We start from the raw sequence: 16,293 nt of genomic DNA, 5'->3' as shown, positions 1-16,293 counted from the left end.
CTAAACTGACTTTGTCACGACATTAAAGTAGAAATTAACACAAACATTTCATGAGGAATATTGCAGGAATTAAATATAAAATTTTTATTTACAAGCTGAACTATATAGGAAAGCAAGTGCAGCTGCTGTTGCAACATTTTATTGTTATGAGTTGGTGTAAGAATATCTTAAGGGATAAACTAAAATGTGCCATAGGAAAAAGTCTAGGGCTTTTATTAACATTTAATTAAAATAAAGGATTTTGATTATTTATTATTTAATCCAAATAAATTTAAAAAAATTCCCGCTGCGGACACGATTCGAACCTGTGCGGGTAGAACCCAATGGATTTCAAGTCCATCTCCTTAACCACTCGGACACCGCAGCTGACACAAAAAGAGCAACGGAAAATATTTAAAAATAGAATTATTCCATATGTAAATACAGTGGAACCTCAAGAAGAGAAACTTCCTTTAAAAAAATTTTTGAAAAAAAAAAACTTATGGGATTCAACAAAACATATAGCATAACTTAAGTCAGGATTCATACTTCAATGCAAATGATAACTTTTACCCCACAATTTGACCTTTCTAAATTTAATTTATAATTAAGTATAAATATCCTTAAATTATTTTGAAAAAATAAATAACTAATAGTAATCCGCTGCGAACAGGATTCGAACCTGTGCGGGTAGAACCCAATGGATTTCAAGTCCATCTCCTTAACCACTCGGACATCGCAGCTTAATGCAAAATTATAAACGAATAAAAAGCTAAATTTTAATATTTAATTTTTTTGTTAAATATCCTTAAATTGTTTAAAAGGATAAAAAAACAAAAAATACTTCGCTGCGGACAGGATTCGAACCTGTGCGGGTAGAACCCAATGGATTTCAAGTCCATCTCCTTAACCACTCGGACACCGCAGCTTACGTAATCAGCACTAAAGATGACACATTTTCAAGGCCACAGCCTACAGTAAAACATGGCTAAGATGAACTTAATCAACTTTTATTAAATAAATATCTTTGTTTTCATGGAAATTCACAGCGAAAGGATTAATTGATATATTGATGTAGTTTAAGTGTTGCTATAGGTCGTCATAACCGAGTTTCACTGTACAGGTTTAATATGAATTTTTAAAAATTGTAATACAAAAAAATGAAAAAAATAATAATAAAAAGTTAGCCGCTGCGGACAGGATTCGAACCTGTGCGGGTAGAACCCAATGGATTTCAAGTCCATCTCCTTAACCACTCGGACACCGCAGCTGATACAAATTGGAAGAAATATTACAAGTTTTAAAGTTATGACAATACAGTGAAACTTCACTAAGACGAATTTAAACAATATTCACTTATATACACGTTATTCTAAGCCAAAAAAGCTAATATCAACAAATAAAGATGATAAAATGATACTAATAATATAATGGTCATATTGTGAATGTTTTTTATATCTAGGTCTTACTGTACTCGGGCAAGCATAGGCGTACAACCACTCCCATTTTTTTTAAATAAAATATTTATTGTTTATATTGAGTAGGTTGATTGTATAAAAGAATATCTCGCTGCGGACAGGATTCGAACCTGTGCGGGTAGAACCCAATGGATTTCAAGTCCATCTCCTTAACCACTCGGACACCGCAGCCGTTATCGTTGGCGATAATTATAAACGGTTAAAAGTTACAATTGTCAGTAAAATAAAAAAAATCTTTTTTATTAACAAAATAATCTTTCGCTGCGGACAGGATTCGAACCTGTGCGGGTAGAACCCAATGGATTTCAAGTCCATCTCCTTAACCACTCGGACACCGCAGCTACAAATTTTCGGTGGTTTAAAGCTTATTTTAAAATTAGAAGCTATAAAAAGAACGGGTTAATAGATAACTTCCGGAATGACAAATTTTATGACTAATTTATTAATTAAAATATGAATCATAAAGCTCAGCATCTGTTATTTGACAAGTTTGATGGATAGATAGATAAAATTTTTAAAACAAAAATATCTATTCTGTTTTATGATCTTTGGATTAATACTCTAAGGGTCGCCAAGTTTATGGCAATTTCCGGAGGAATTTCGGTTTCAATTTGTCGATTTACTGAAATGAAAATTGGGCGATAACCTAATTTCAAGAAATGGAAATCTTTATTTTCCTCAAAAGTCGGACAAAAGTCAGTTTCTTTTGATAAATTAGCAATAATTTATGCCTCCGAGGCATGAATGCTCAAATTACAATTCAAAAAGTGATCATTCTCAGGAATGATCGTTAAGATCATTTGAATTCTTCCAGACTCGGAAGTGAATAAGAGTTTCCAATGTATTGTGACTCTTCCGCTATATCGAAAAGTTTTTTGTTCAATTTTAAAATTTAGATAAATTATTAAAAAAAAGTAAAAAAAAATTTATGCGTCGGCCGGGAATCGAACCCGGATCAACTGCTTGGAAGGCAACTATGCTGACCATTACACCACCGACGCACTTAGTTTAGTCGCACACCAAAAACCATTATATTATTTTAGTAGTTTCTTCTCTTCTTGACAAGAGTAAAAAAAAAATACAAAAAATCTAAAAATAGAATTTATTCAAGCGAACAGGGCAAACTTTGAAATTCTGGGTCAACACGACACAGCCAACAAACATCGATATAGTTCAATTTTAAAAATCAAACAAAAAAACCACAGCAACTACAGAAAAAAGCAAACAATAACGTCATCATCAAGTACAACAACTAAAAGTACGGTGTGTATGTGAGCTTTTAATGAAAGGGGTTGCTGATAAAGAACTGATGATTAAAGTTTTTTTTAATAAACTAACACTTAGTTTTGTTGTTTTAATGTTGAGCTACGAAAAAAATTTAAATAAATTTCAAAACACACATGTATGGTGAAATATTATTTTTAATTAATAATATATTTTTTTTATCGAAAATTTTTGTTTGAAACATTTTTGAGGTGTAAAAATTGTTTGTGGTGAATATCTTGTGTCAGGTGAATAACTTTGGTTGGTGAATACAATTTCTAGATGGAAAATTTTCAAAATTAGTATTTTTAAGTTTTTTTTTTTTTTTGAAAATTCGTATTCTAATTCAAAAGGTATAAAATATTAATAGAAGTTTGGTTTAGTAAACAATTTTGATAATAAATTACAAAACCAATACCTATAATAATTTTTTTCTTAAAACCTCCCAAACAAAATCTCCCTTTTCCCCCAAAAAAACAAAAACAAAATCCACACCTAAAAATATACATTCAAAATTTCTATTTTACACTCAACAAAATTTATTAACAGTTAATTGAACACGTACGCAATTGCTACCGAATTTACGCGCAAAGTAATCAAAAATTTTCCGTTTTTTTTTCTTTAATTTAAAACCAATATACCAAATTTGCAGACCCCCCTCTCTAAACAAAATAAAAAAACAACACACCAGTAATATTTATTTGTAAGCATATAATTTAGCCGATACAAAAGTTCATTTGCATTAAAAATAAAAATCAAAAGAGGCGCAAAAAGAGAAACAAGCCAAAATCTAGATTTGTAAATAATAAATCTGCTGCCAACCTTGGTGTGGGTACAATCTTTACCATCAACAGCATCGTCATCATCACAGTGCTACCACAATAATATTGGACGTCTGTCTACTTTTATCAAAGAGCAAATGTAGTAAACACGTGCGCTTTGGGTAATACTTTTCGTGTGGTTTAATAGAGAATAAAATATATAGTAAGTATGTATATGAAATATTTCTCCTACATTGCACTAAAGTAGAAATCGAAGGCATCCAAATAAAAAATTAAGTATATTTATAAGAAACATGACAAACTTAAAAGATTTATAACAATTTCGATGGAGGAGCATGCACAGTGGTTAAGAAGAATTCTAGTTATGATAATATATAAATCTATAACGCTCTGTATATAATAGAATGAGGAGAAGATGTCGATAGCGTCAGTCAGACGACGATTATTAAAAAAGCTGGTTTTAAAGATTGCTTAAAGGTACCAGCGATTCTTTTCGGAATAAGTCAAATATACAAAATATTTAGGACTAATGAACATGATAATATTTACAATTAATTCATTAAATTTGCGATTTGACTTCTTATTAAAGAACAAGAGTTTGCGATCGATATCCTACGAACTTATCGATCTACTGCTATTAAGTATATAGCAGTAGATCGAGCGCATCGCGTAAGGTAAAGTTTTCCCCCCACTAGAGCAGGATCCGCGCCTAACTATATATTAAATATAACACAACAAACAATAGTCTTAATAAATATTAGCAATCTTAAATGTCAACTAAAAAGGCCAAGTCAAGTAAACATTTTGTAAAAGCCAAAAAGGATAAATAAAAAATATCTACCGTAAAAGTCAAACATTTAATTTCATTCATAGGAAAAGATTCATAAATTCTACCACGCATTACTGTTTAGTATCGTAAGTGTAGTTCTTCTTACAAAATTCACGATAATTTTTCAGACTAATGATCATTAAGATTTGGACGTTTATGAATTAGAATCTAATCTCTATCTTAAAGTCGGATACAACAATAGCCAGTAAATACTGCTGTTGTGCTTAGGAACTTAACTGTTTATTTATATACTAGGGAAAGTGTTCTTAGTCTATAATATTTTGAGCAGATCTTAAGCCTTCTATAGGAAGGAAAATTTTATTGAATGGGAGTTGAAACAAGAATCTTTAATAATAGATAAATTTAACTTATCAACGATATCTAGAAGTGATCTAAAAGTGAATTTGGAACTTAAAGGAAAGTGCTTTTAGTCGATCTTGGGCTTTCTAGAAGGAATAAAGTTTTATTCAAGGAAACCTATAAAAAGATCTGGGATCCTATAAAGTCAGTATTTACACATTTACGAAAGTCTAAAAATGTGAGTGACTCAAAACTATAAACCGCTCTTACTTTAGCATCTGAGATCTTATGATCTTAGTTCTTCTACAAATGACATCAGCGTACCATCTAATATTATACAGTGACAATTTCTGAAAATTTGGATGATCGTATCTCCTAGTGTGTCCAAAAGTAGACTAATTACTGATCCTTTATATTATGTTCTGTGGCTTAGCATGGAGTATATAAATTAGGACAGATGATCTTAATATTTTCATCTTAATATTATGTCACATTATAGTGGATCATAAAATCTTGCATAAAAGAAAAGGTGGTATTCTTAGAAAACACTCATTCTCAACTTCTGAAGAGTGCAGAGAGAGAGATGACTGAGGTTCAGCGACTAATCATGACACAATTTTTTCTTACACAGTGACAGAGAAAGTAAGGAAGAGTAACTTTTATAAAGTGACAACTTTAGAAAAAATGGGAGATTTTATATCCAAGTGTGTCCAAAAGGATTCAAATCACTGAGCATTTACATTAAGATCTTTAGATTAACATAGGGTATGAAAAATAGAACAGATGATCGTTGCAATTTGGCCACAAAAAGTATTCTTATATAACATTAGTTCCCCCCATATGTTAGAGTTCCAATTCGAAATATTTCGCCATTTCGTTAAGAGGAACAACAAAAACTTATTCAATAATATGACATTTCACCAGTCCTGCAATTCTTTTATGTCACCCACTGTAAATGCAACGAAAACAAATGCAATTTACCTAGAAGAAATAAGAATGTTGGCAAAAATATACAAGTTCTTAGACATCGTAGCTCCTTTTTTTATTCCATTTTAATGTGACTCTTAAACTGATTGATTTAAATTGTGATTGCATTCCTTTTATCATTGTTTTTTTTTTTTTTTTTTTTTTTGATTTGCATTAATGCCCTCACAGTTTCACGTATTCATCGTTGATAATTGTAAAATGCATTGCAATTTATTCGGTAAAAATGAAACGCATTCGTAACAGTGAAAAAAAAGAAAACCTCAATTGATTTTCTATTTAAGCATATGACCAAAAAATATTGGCATCCCATACATATATTGGGCGCCAGTTTTGTTATTATAACAATTTAACATCCATTCAATATTTAATGATCGGTAAGATGTATTGAGTGGAATTGTTGGCAAAACAAATTTCATTTTAGAGCGGAATTTATGGGGTTTGTTTTTGTGGTTAGAGTTGGTTGCATTTACGTTTGTGATGGAGTTGAGATGTGTAAGTGTAATAAACTTGATTGAATTCTAAAGTGAGAGAGTGAGCAGCAGCAGCAGCATTAGTGGCATGGAAATTAAACATAATGGAAAATAAAAACAATACTAACAAACATAAAAAACAGTAGTCAATTGCCGCCAACAATTTGTGAAGTTAAACGTTTTGATTGTATGTATATCATAAAACTAAAAGAAAAGGTGACCAGGTGGGTAAAACAAAATCTAAATACATATAACAATTAATATATATTATAAAGAAATTCTAGAAAAATTCAATAAGAACCATAGATCAAAATATTTTTCTATAAATTAAAATATCGAGTAAATCGAGTGAAGCTTTAATACTAAAATAGTAAAGCATATGTTAAGGGATAGATATAACTGCAGTTCATATCGAAATCATACTAAACTGGCCACCTATAACTTGATATTAAATATTATCTTTAGAAAAGTCTGCCAACAATTGTAGGTAGAATGTTGTAAATTATCAACTAACAAAGCTCAAGGTAAAGAAAGCAAACACAATATTTAAATTGCAAAAAAAAAGTAATTCTCAACTATTTGTACATTTTAGAAAAAAAAAATTAATTGAAATAATCGCATATATTTAAATGAAAACCTACAATTTGTCGATAATTGTAGACAATGTAATAAACAAAAAATATAATTTATAGCCATTTTTATCTAAAAAAAATAAATAGCAACTATAGAAACAAATGTGTTTTTGTTAAATTTACATTAAAGGCAATAATATGTATAAAAACCTTTTATTATTTAATTAAATTAAGTACTTTTACGCGTGCCTTTTAATTTACTGCACAATAATTAGCAGTATGTTAAAAAATTACTCTTTAAACAGGACACTCTTGGTATATGAAATATTACTTTAAAATTGCATCGTTCAAGAAACGATCAGTATACATTTTTTAAAACGATCCAAACAAAGAGACAAACAATGTTCGTTTAAACACTTGACAGGATCATGTGTATGCTCATCATTATGTTGATTATTTTAATAACAGCTAAAAGGGTAATTGACTTAAGGACAAGAGAATGTGTTGCAAATGTATAGGAATACGATCATAAATTGGATTTATATTAAGAACTATGATCTTTGTTTATGTAAAAATATTCTTAACTAGTCTATAGTCTAGTCTATAGTCTAGTCTATAGTCTAGTCTATAGTCCAGTCTATAGTCTAGTCTATAGTCTAGTCTATAGTCTAGTCTATAGTCTAGTCTATAGTCTAGTCTATAGTCTAGTCTATAGTCTAGTCTATAGTCTAGTCTATAGTCTAGTCTATAGTCTAGTCTATAGTCTAGTCTATAGTCTAGTCTATAGTCTAGTCTATAGTCTAGTCCATAGTCTAGTCTACAGTCTAGTCTATGGTCTAGTCTATAGTCTAGTCTATAGTCTAGTCTATAGTCTAGTCTACAGTCTAGTCTATGGTCTAGTCTATAGTCTAGTCTATAGTCTAGCCAACAGTCTAATATCTATAGTCTAGTCTATAGTACAGTCTAGAGTAAAATCTATAGTCTCATAGTCTATATTCTAAGCTATATCCTAGTCCATATTTAGATTATTTTAAAATGATGTGACAAGATAGTGAGAAGATTCCTAACTATGATTTGTTTAAAAATTTTACTCTTTTCTTCCCTTTCTCCACATAATTATAAAAACTATATTCAAGACAAACGCATTCTTTTCCTTAAGTCCCTTATTCCTTTATGTCTTTGTTTTTTTTCCTGACTTTCCGTTATCATGCATATAATGTCTTGGTTTCCCCTTCCATCATATTTCTATAAACTTTCAAGCTGCACTAACGACGCAAAAGTAATAAAAAATATAACAAATAAAAAAAAGAAATTAAAATAAAAAATGTAACTTGTCGCCTAATTTAAAGTGACAGGACCACCTTGAAGTCATGTTATTGTAATATAATATCAACGTTTGGGGTTTCCAAGACAAGAAAAATATATATTTTATTCATTAAAAGTGAATATTAAAAAAAATTTTAAACTAAAACACTATTTAAGTATCTTGTTTTTTTAAGTAAAGCGTTTATTAAATGTATATTAATATTACTTACTCATGTCTATACTGTCTGTAGTTTGTGCTTAATATATATTTTTTTATAAATATAAAATGCTTTTTTGTTTTTATAAAAGGATTATTTATATAGTTTTTATACATATTTGTATTTTAAATAATGTGGGAAAAAGTGTGTCAGCAATAAATCTTGTAATGAATTTTTTAGTGACCATTATTAAAAAAAACTGGTAATTAAAAGTATTTTGTTTCAAAATGTTTTAAAACCGGTAATTTTGTTGAATGGTATGATTTAGTGATATTTATTACACGTGCACTTATTTAAAATACATATTAACAATACAAAATCGTTTGGATACGTACTGCTGAAATCGTAGGAATGGTAAAGAAAAAGTATACTACTGATTGTTTCAGCACTTTCTTTTTAAGATATCAGCCTATAAGTATTAGTACTAATCCCGGCATTGAAAAAAAGTTACAGATTCAAAACGAATTATTTGAAGGTTTTTTTTTCGAACTAATTTAGACAAAAATCTAAACCATAATAAAGACTATATAGTTCAGACTATAGACTCAACTTAAGTCCAGACTATAGAATGAACTATTAGGAACTAAACTATTGTCTATATTATTGCTTAAACGATAGCCCTAGTCTATATAGTATTGTCTAGACCACAATGCAGATTAATAACTAAATTGGACTTTAGTATATATACACTTACCCCATATTCATAAATGCTTAATAAAGTTATTGATAGCTTGTTGTATGAATTTTGCATGAAAAATATGCGTAATAAATAAAAAAATAACTCGATTATAGTCTGTGAAAAAAAATCGAAAAGTCGACATTGTAAATAAAAGTCGAAAATTCCAAAAAAGTCGATAAGTCCAAAAAAGTCAAAAACTCGAAAATAGTAGAAAAAAGTCACAAATAGTCGAACAATTTAAAAAAATGGAAAAAAGTCAATAACTCGAAAAAAGTAAAAAAAATAGTCTTAAAAGTCGGAAAAAGTCGAAAGCAGTCGAGAAGTCAAAAAAGGTCGAAAAGTCGGAAAAAATCTACTATTTATAAAATACCTAAAGTCGAAAAGTCTTAAAGTCGACTTTTAATTAAATGAAAAAAGTCGAAGAGTCAAAAAATCGACTTTTCATAAAATTCAAAAAGTCGAAAAGTCTATTTTTTGTGTTAACTATAGAACTCTAGATAATGGACATTTATGATGACAAAGTTTCAAAATCATTAGATCGAATATAACAAATTTTTAACATTAAGAAACTCGAAGTTACAAAGTTGACAATGGCAAAAGAGTTTCGTCCCCTGAGTTGATTTGGAAGTCTTTGAACAACTTAGTGATAACAACTCAGACCGAGAATCATTAAGAACTAAGAGATAAAATTGTGGTCCCGACTTGTACATTTAAGGAAGTTAGCAAGTTAGGAAGTATGCAAGTAAAATTAAATAGGAAATTTTGAGATAAAATTCGGAACTGGACTTTCATTCCAAATGAGTTAATGCTATTCAATTCGATATGTGTACTTCGGATTATTGTATTATATACGGTGTAGTGAGGAAGAAACGATTGCTAATATTAATTTATCAATAAATAAAATAACTTGTTATAAACAAATTACTTCCTCTGTGGACGTAACTAACTATACACTCAAATGATTTATAATTTAAACTTTTCAATAAGATCTAATAAAACTTTTAAAATACCTTAATAATAGCGATAGTCATGTCATTTAATATTAAATCATGATTATTTAATTACATAAAGGACAAATAATTAATTTTGTAAAATATTTATTTTCAATTACAACCCATTAATAAGGGAAAACAAACTTTAATCAAAGATTCAAATGAAACGATTAAAAAAAAGTAAATGAAAAACAACAGGTACCGAGTAAAAGCTCAATTTAACTAAAACAAGTTGTGGCAATTAAAGGTAATAAATGTGGTGATATGATGAGATACGTTTAAAACAACAAATTTTATTTGAACAGAAAAAAAACTAAATAATATTTATGAACATATAGAATTCGTGTTAACAATTTATTGTTTGTTATTATTGCCATTTTTCGCATTAAATGAATAAATGGAAAAAATATTCAACAAAAAAATATATGATTAAACTATAAATATAATATTTTTTTAAATAAATAGCTATCGTTAGTTGGTTTTTTTAATTTAATTTATAAAAAATTATTGAAATGACATGTAACATACTACATACTCTGAGTGTCAACGGAAATGGATCGTTAATTTAAAGCAATTAATTTAAAACAAATATGAACATGAACAGAAAATAAAACACGCCCTAAATGAGTTTAAGATAAATGGGTGTGGATGGATCGAGGGGGTGCGTAAATTAAATATAAATTAATATTAGCCGATATAATCTCAAAACATAAAAATAATTCTAAAGTTGCAGAAAAAATATTGTTAAATACTAATACAAAAAAATAAGTAACATGATGATTGCTACAATATCGATAAATCACAACACATTACAAATCATCAATATTAATCGCTTTCAACCATATCCTTTACAAGTGACAATTTTACACTTTCCCAAACATGTATAGACTTTTAGTCATTTACTTGTCTATTCAGCTTCATCCATCATGTGTCATATTTTACATAAACATATGTAAACAAGTAAATTGCCTATATTTTCATGTTTAAATTAAGTCTTCATATCATCACATTATAATTTACCAAACCAAAACTAAATTTTGTAAATCCTTCTTTCCCACCTAGTTATATTGTGATTTAAATTTATAACAGACCTAACGATATGACTGAAATATGTGCTTGTGTGCGCCTCTGTTTAAGTTATTTTGAATGAATGATGACAATTTTATAGGGATTCTAATTTGCATGAAAATCAAACATCATCGAATATTTATAATAACAAGGACCTTTATACAATAACATAAACATAAGCAATCATCTATCAAAATTGGTTAATGTAACTGTGATGTACAATAATTGGCGCTAGAGTGTTAATAGTGATAACAGACAAAATAGATTGATAATAAGTGGCACATCAAGATAATGTAATAATACATACAATTATGGACCCAAGGGAGACTTTATGGGTTGATCTTTCATACGAAAGGGGTTCTTTAACCACAAATCGCAGATCCGTATCAGCGTAGAGATAAGATGTGCATATCATCCCGATGAAACAACTGAAAATACAAGTATATTTATACCCTACACCACTATAGTGGGAAGGGTATTATGCGTTTGTGCTGAAGTTTGTAACACCCAAAAATATTGATCCTAGACCCACCTTAAAGTATACCAATCGCCTCAGAATCACTTTCTGAGCCGATTTAGTTATGTCCGTCTGTCTGTGTGTCCATGTAAACCTTGTGCGCACGCTACAGGTCGCATTTTCAAGATAATTTGATGAAATTTGGCACATACTCTTTTTTTGATTGAAAATAGTTGAAAATAGTTCTTCTAGCCCCCATAAAACCGTACCCCCCGAATCGGGCCTTTAGGCTCATAAGTACGTTAAATGTTTTATAATGTCAACGGAAATCAGCAAAAATTAGTTTTATAGAACAATAATTGACAATACTAATTTTTATTCTGATCGGGCCTCATTTGACCCTAGCCCGCATACAGACTCCCCTTCAGAAAATGACTTGATGGTCAAAATTAACTTATAATTACTTATAAAACGATTAAAATCTACATAAATGACTTTGTAGTAGACGTAAATTCATCTACCAAAAATTATAAGGGTAGACCCATATTTACCCCTTCTCCCCTGTGAGCCCTCTTGTAGAAAATCTCTCTTTTTTGTCAACAATAAGTAAAAATATTCCACAATAAAACAAATTAAATGCTTTATTTTAAACAAATTTAAAATTTTAACATACTTATTGGTGTAGGGTATCATATGGTCGGCAATGTCCGACTATAAATTCATACTTGTTTTACATATAAGTGAATGAAACCAAAATTTGCTAGCCTGAATTGACACTCTATATGATGTCCACCTACGTTTCCAAAATCGACTTCAAAATCCCATCCAACCTGCCACATTCTGCAAATGTATTAACTGTCACCTTTTATCGCCCTTATGAATCGCATTTTGGTGGGGACAGAAGAAGTTTATATCTTCCATTTAAGTCAAAACATACATTTATCAGATAGGGCACAAACTGATAAGCTGTAACCAAGTGTGTGATCATTTGCCTTCAATTTCTAAGTCAATTGATTCTAGTAGGCGATTTATCCAAGATCCTTGTATAAAATGATCGTCATATAAAGTCATTTGGATTAAATGCGCTTTGCTATTCTTGAAATTGCACACTGTCGGCAACAGTTCCCCCGGGGGCATGTTTCTTGATGTTTGTTCCACAAGTTAGTGTATTGTAATCTGGTGGAAGATAGACTATAAACTGATACTCTCTGGCAAGTCCATCGATGATTTGACATGAGGTCTAACACAATTGCCTGTTGACTGATGAACGGTAAATTCTATATTTCAGGAAAAATTCGGTGTTGTTGCTGATGACAAAAGATTCCCCACAGAAGAGTGACAGGATGAATGAAAGGGTATATGGAACTTGCTATGAGTGTGTAGAATTTGGTTGGATTAATAAGTGACGAGATAGATGATAGATTAAAGTTATCTTATACAAGTGATAGCATTGAATTTTCCTTCCTTGTCCAGGTATGTTCGTAATAAACTCTATTCATACCAGATTTACCACAATGTGAGCCTGCGAGTAAGAATAAACTCTCGGCCTATTTGATGGATTCGTACTTCAGTACCAGTTACGTCTCTAGATGCACTGGCCGACTCATCTGCCTGGTTGTAGCCTGAAGCGATGTTTTTGCATCTCGGAAGCAACGGGTCGCTGGAATTGTCAGAGATTAGACCGGAAATAAATTGTCACCGACGTGTAAGATATACAGTGGGACGGTGGTGAGTTGTAAATAAGCTCACCCACCGTGAATTCAACACGGAAAGTGTTCACGTAAAGTACTTTGACATTCATTTGCCAGTATCACAGTTTTTCTCTAACAAGTCTCATAAATATTTTTCAATATTTCCTAACGTTGTACAAATATTTTGACCTCGACCAATAGAAAAAAATTTCAATCAGCTCCTACAGATCGGTGCATTGCAACACCTAAAGATGTTTTATTTTCATTATCATCAACTAGGAAAATTACAAAGATCATATTTATGTTACTTAAATTTACGGCCTAATCTTATGGTAAACTTTTGCATGCAAGGAGTGAACTACAATGAAAAACACTCACTTGAAATGTAAAATGTGTGCGAAACTCGGATGTATAAATGATCAGTAACAAGATGATATCACTTGACCTAGATGAGCTATTATATAGAAATTTGTTCTTATCTCTAAAAACTGTTTTTCAAAGTTTAACAAAAATTTACCGAATCCGTCATTCTGACGTAAAATCAACGTTCTATTAACCACAAAACAGTTTGATAATATATCACCGTTATTATTAATACCAATTTCGCAACTCTATCAATTTCAAATAATTCCCATTATAACCTTTCTGCTAATTTGCCAATTTTTTCCACCTTTCGTCATTTTTTTCTTTCATCTCCACCCACCAATGCTTTACTAATAGCTGCCACATACCATTTGGCCATTGTTATGGTTCATAATAGTGCGTTCCATTATCTTATAGGTCACACTTAATGGATCATCTTTGGCACGTGTTTTTTCTTTCGTTTTCGTTGACATTTATTTAAAGACTTTTATTTATTTTAAGCATTTCAACCGCAAAATGTTGGTTTTAGGATTTTATCTACGAGTATTCTTTTGCGGTAAATAGGAAAAAAAGGACACACGTGTCCTATGTCTATTAAATATATTGTATGGTTTGTTTTAAAGTACTTTTAGGCGTAAAATATTAAATGATTTTTTTTTCTACTAATGTACATGTGTGGGTGTTTATAAAGAAGATTTCAGTAAATACTTTAAAAGCAGTATTTAAGGGGAATTTAAGGAAAAAAGAAACATGACGAATTTTGGTTATTAAAATGATATTTATGAGTTTTATTTATAAGCTAAAGATTTAAAAGGGCTAAAAGGGAATTTTGTTTGTTTTTAACAAAAAAAAAAAAGACATTTGTTAGATTTGTTTAAAATAATAACCATTATGATTCAATTATCCTTTCCACAAAAACCAACAAAATCAACATAAATTTATAAATAAAATATTCAACAAACCATAAAAGGAGCTACTAAATTCAAACAACTACATAAATATAGACAAAGAAACATACACATGTAAAATAAATTGTGACATGTGACATTTTGATTGTCCGGTGTTGTCAGTGATTTGACACTCACTGAAGTGATTTGTCTATTTTCAAATAAATAAACATAAAAAGAATCTACAAACATGCAAACAATAAAATTTTCAAGTCAAATAAATCAAACAAACAACCCCCTTTAAGTACAATTGGAAAAGGGACCCCTGTATATAAATAAAGTCCTTTGAAAATGACAATAATGATGATGTTATTTGAATACAACTTTTGGGGAAGGAAATAGAAGAGAGTGATGGAAATGGAAAATAAAAAATATACATAAAAATTACAATCAATTACTATTTTAGTATTTTCTCTTATATAGAGTTATTTAGAATTCTTTTCATCACTCGATTAGAGCGAATTTTTTTAAGAAACTACAGCCTATTTTAGTGTTTAATATAATGATCGAATTGAAATTTATTAAAATTTAAAATATTTTCAAAATTAAAAAAACAAAATTTAAAGTCAAGTTGACATGTGACATCTTTATGTCAACATTATCCAGCCTTCTGTTTATTTGTTTTAAGGGGAGGTTTCTAAATTTCATTGACAATTTTAAAACATTTGTAACAATAACAGATTTTTTGTTAATACTTGCACAGTTGTTGCCTTTTTTCAGTACCAAAATTTTTATCTATGTATTTTATTCTCTACTTAACTTTTTTGAACGAAAACTTTGAGTATAAAAGAGTTTCAACATTTGCTGATTTTAATCTTTTTAAGTAGCCTTTTTTTCGTTTTATTTTTTAATCTCCTTTTGAAATCATCTCTTTCATTATCTGTTTAACAGTATCAAAATTCTGTTTATATATGTGACACGTTTGTTGGTCAAAATGTAGAAGAAATCTTCGTTCACACATAATTTGTTTGTAATGCCTTGGTAATCTTTGTTAAAAAGGGAAACAAAAATTCGGTATTGGAAATATCATCGACAAATTTTATATCAACCCCTGTTGGCTTACAATGTAATATGTTAACAATTACGGATATTTAATGATTTAAAACAGAAAAAAATATACAATTTGTTTGTGTGTACGACCCTCCCGCCTTATTTAGTTTGGTTCATTGATGACTTAATTTGTAAAAGGGAGTTTTTGCAATTTATTTTTGATGACAACAATAGTGAGTTTGTGATGTATGTGTAGTATTTTCATCTTTATAATAGGGCTAATGTGACAAATTTTTATTATATTCTTTTTTAAACTTCTATATACGTATGTACTATGATTTCAACATTTGACACATACGCCGCCTGCCAAGTATTAGAGATTGCCTGAAAAAATGTATAGGTTGTACATGTGTTTACATTATCTGCTTATAAGATCATATTGAGTTTTCAAATCTTATCGATTGCCCTTTTTGTTGTTAATACTTTGAACTTTGAATAGTTTTAAACAGTTTTATTGTCAATACTTTAAGGTATTTTGTTTCAATTTATTTATTTATTAACTGAACTAAAACTGAACTAGAACTGAACTAGAACTGAACTAGAACTGAACTAGAACTGAACTAGAACTGAACTAGAACTGAACTAGAACTGAACTAGAACTGAACTAGAACTGAACTAGAACTGAACTAGAACTGAACTAGAACTGAACTAGAACTGAACTAGAACTGAACTAGAACTGAACTAGAACTGAACTAGAACTGAACTAGAACTGAACTGAACTAGAACTGAACTGAACTGAACTGAACTAAACCACAACTGAACCAGAACTAAACTAGAACTAACCTAGAACTGAACTAGGACACAACTAAAACTTGCAAGAACTGAACTAAAATTTTACACATTCAACAAAATTTTCCTGAACC

General features: G+C 29.8%; 7 non-coding genes across 7 annotated transcripts; all 7 read right to left on the bottom strand.

Annotated features, from left to right (window-relative positions):
* Positions 1-284: 284 nt before the first annotated feature.
* Positions 285-366, bottom strand: Trnas-uga. Its single transcript has one exon. It is a non-coding gene; the product is annotated as a tRNA-Ser (tRNA).
* Positions 367-640: 274 nt separating this feature from the next.
* On the bottom strand, positions 641-722 carry Trnas-uga. Its single transcript has one exon. It is a non-coding gene; the product is annotated as a tRNA-Ser (tRNA).
* Positions 723-825: 103 nt separating this feature from the next.
* On the bottom strand, positions 826-907 carry Trnas-uga. The gene has a single exon. It is a non-coding gene; the product is annotated as a tRNA-Ser (tRNA).
* Positions 908-1,167: 260 nt separating this feature from the next.
* Trnas-uga lies at positions 1,168-1,249 on the bottom strand. Its single transcript has one exon. It is a non-coding gene; the product is annotated as a tRNA-Ser (tRNA).
* A 297-nt stretch (positions 1,250-1,546) lies between these two features.
* Positions 1,547-1,628, bottom strand: Trnas-uga. Its single transcript has one exon. It is a non-coding gene; the product is annotated as a tRNA-Ser (tRNA).
* An 88-nt stretch (positions 1,629-1,716) lies between these two features.
* Trnas-uga lies at positions 1,717-1,798 on the bottom strand. Its single transcript has one exon. It is a non-coding gene; the product is annotated as a tRNA-Ser (tRNA).
* A 588-nt stretch (positions 1,799-2,386) lies between these two features.
* On the bottom strand, positions 2,387-2,458 carry Trnag-ucc. Its single transcript has one exon. It is a non-coding gene; the product is annotated as a tRNA-Gly (tRNA).
* Between the last annotated feature and the right edge of the window lie 13,835 nt (positions 2,459-16,293).

The sequence above is a fragment of the Lucilia cuprina genome, chromosome 3 (assembly GCF_022045245.1).
Source record: "Lucilia cuprina isolate Lc7/37 chromosome 3, ASM2204524v1, whole genome shotgun sequence".
Lineage (NCBI taxonomy): Eukaryota > Metazoa > Arthropoda > Insecta > Diptera > Calliphoridae > Lucilia > Lucilia cuprina.
The sequence above is the reverse complement of the archived record's forward strand: the minus strand, read 5'-3'. Positions and strand labels throughout refer to the sequence as shown.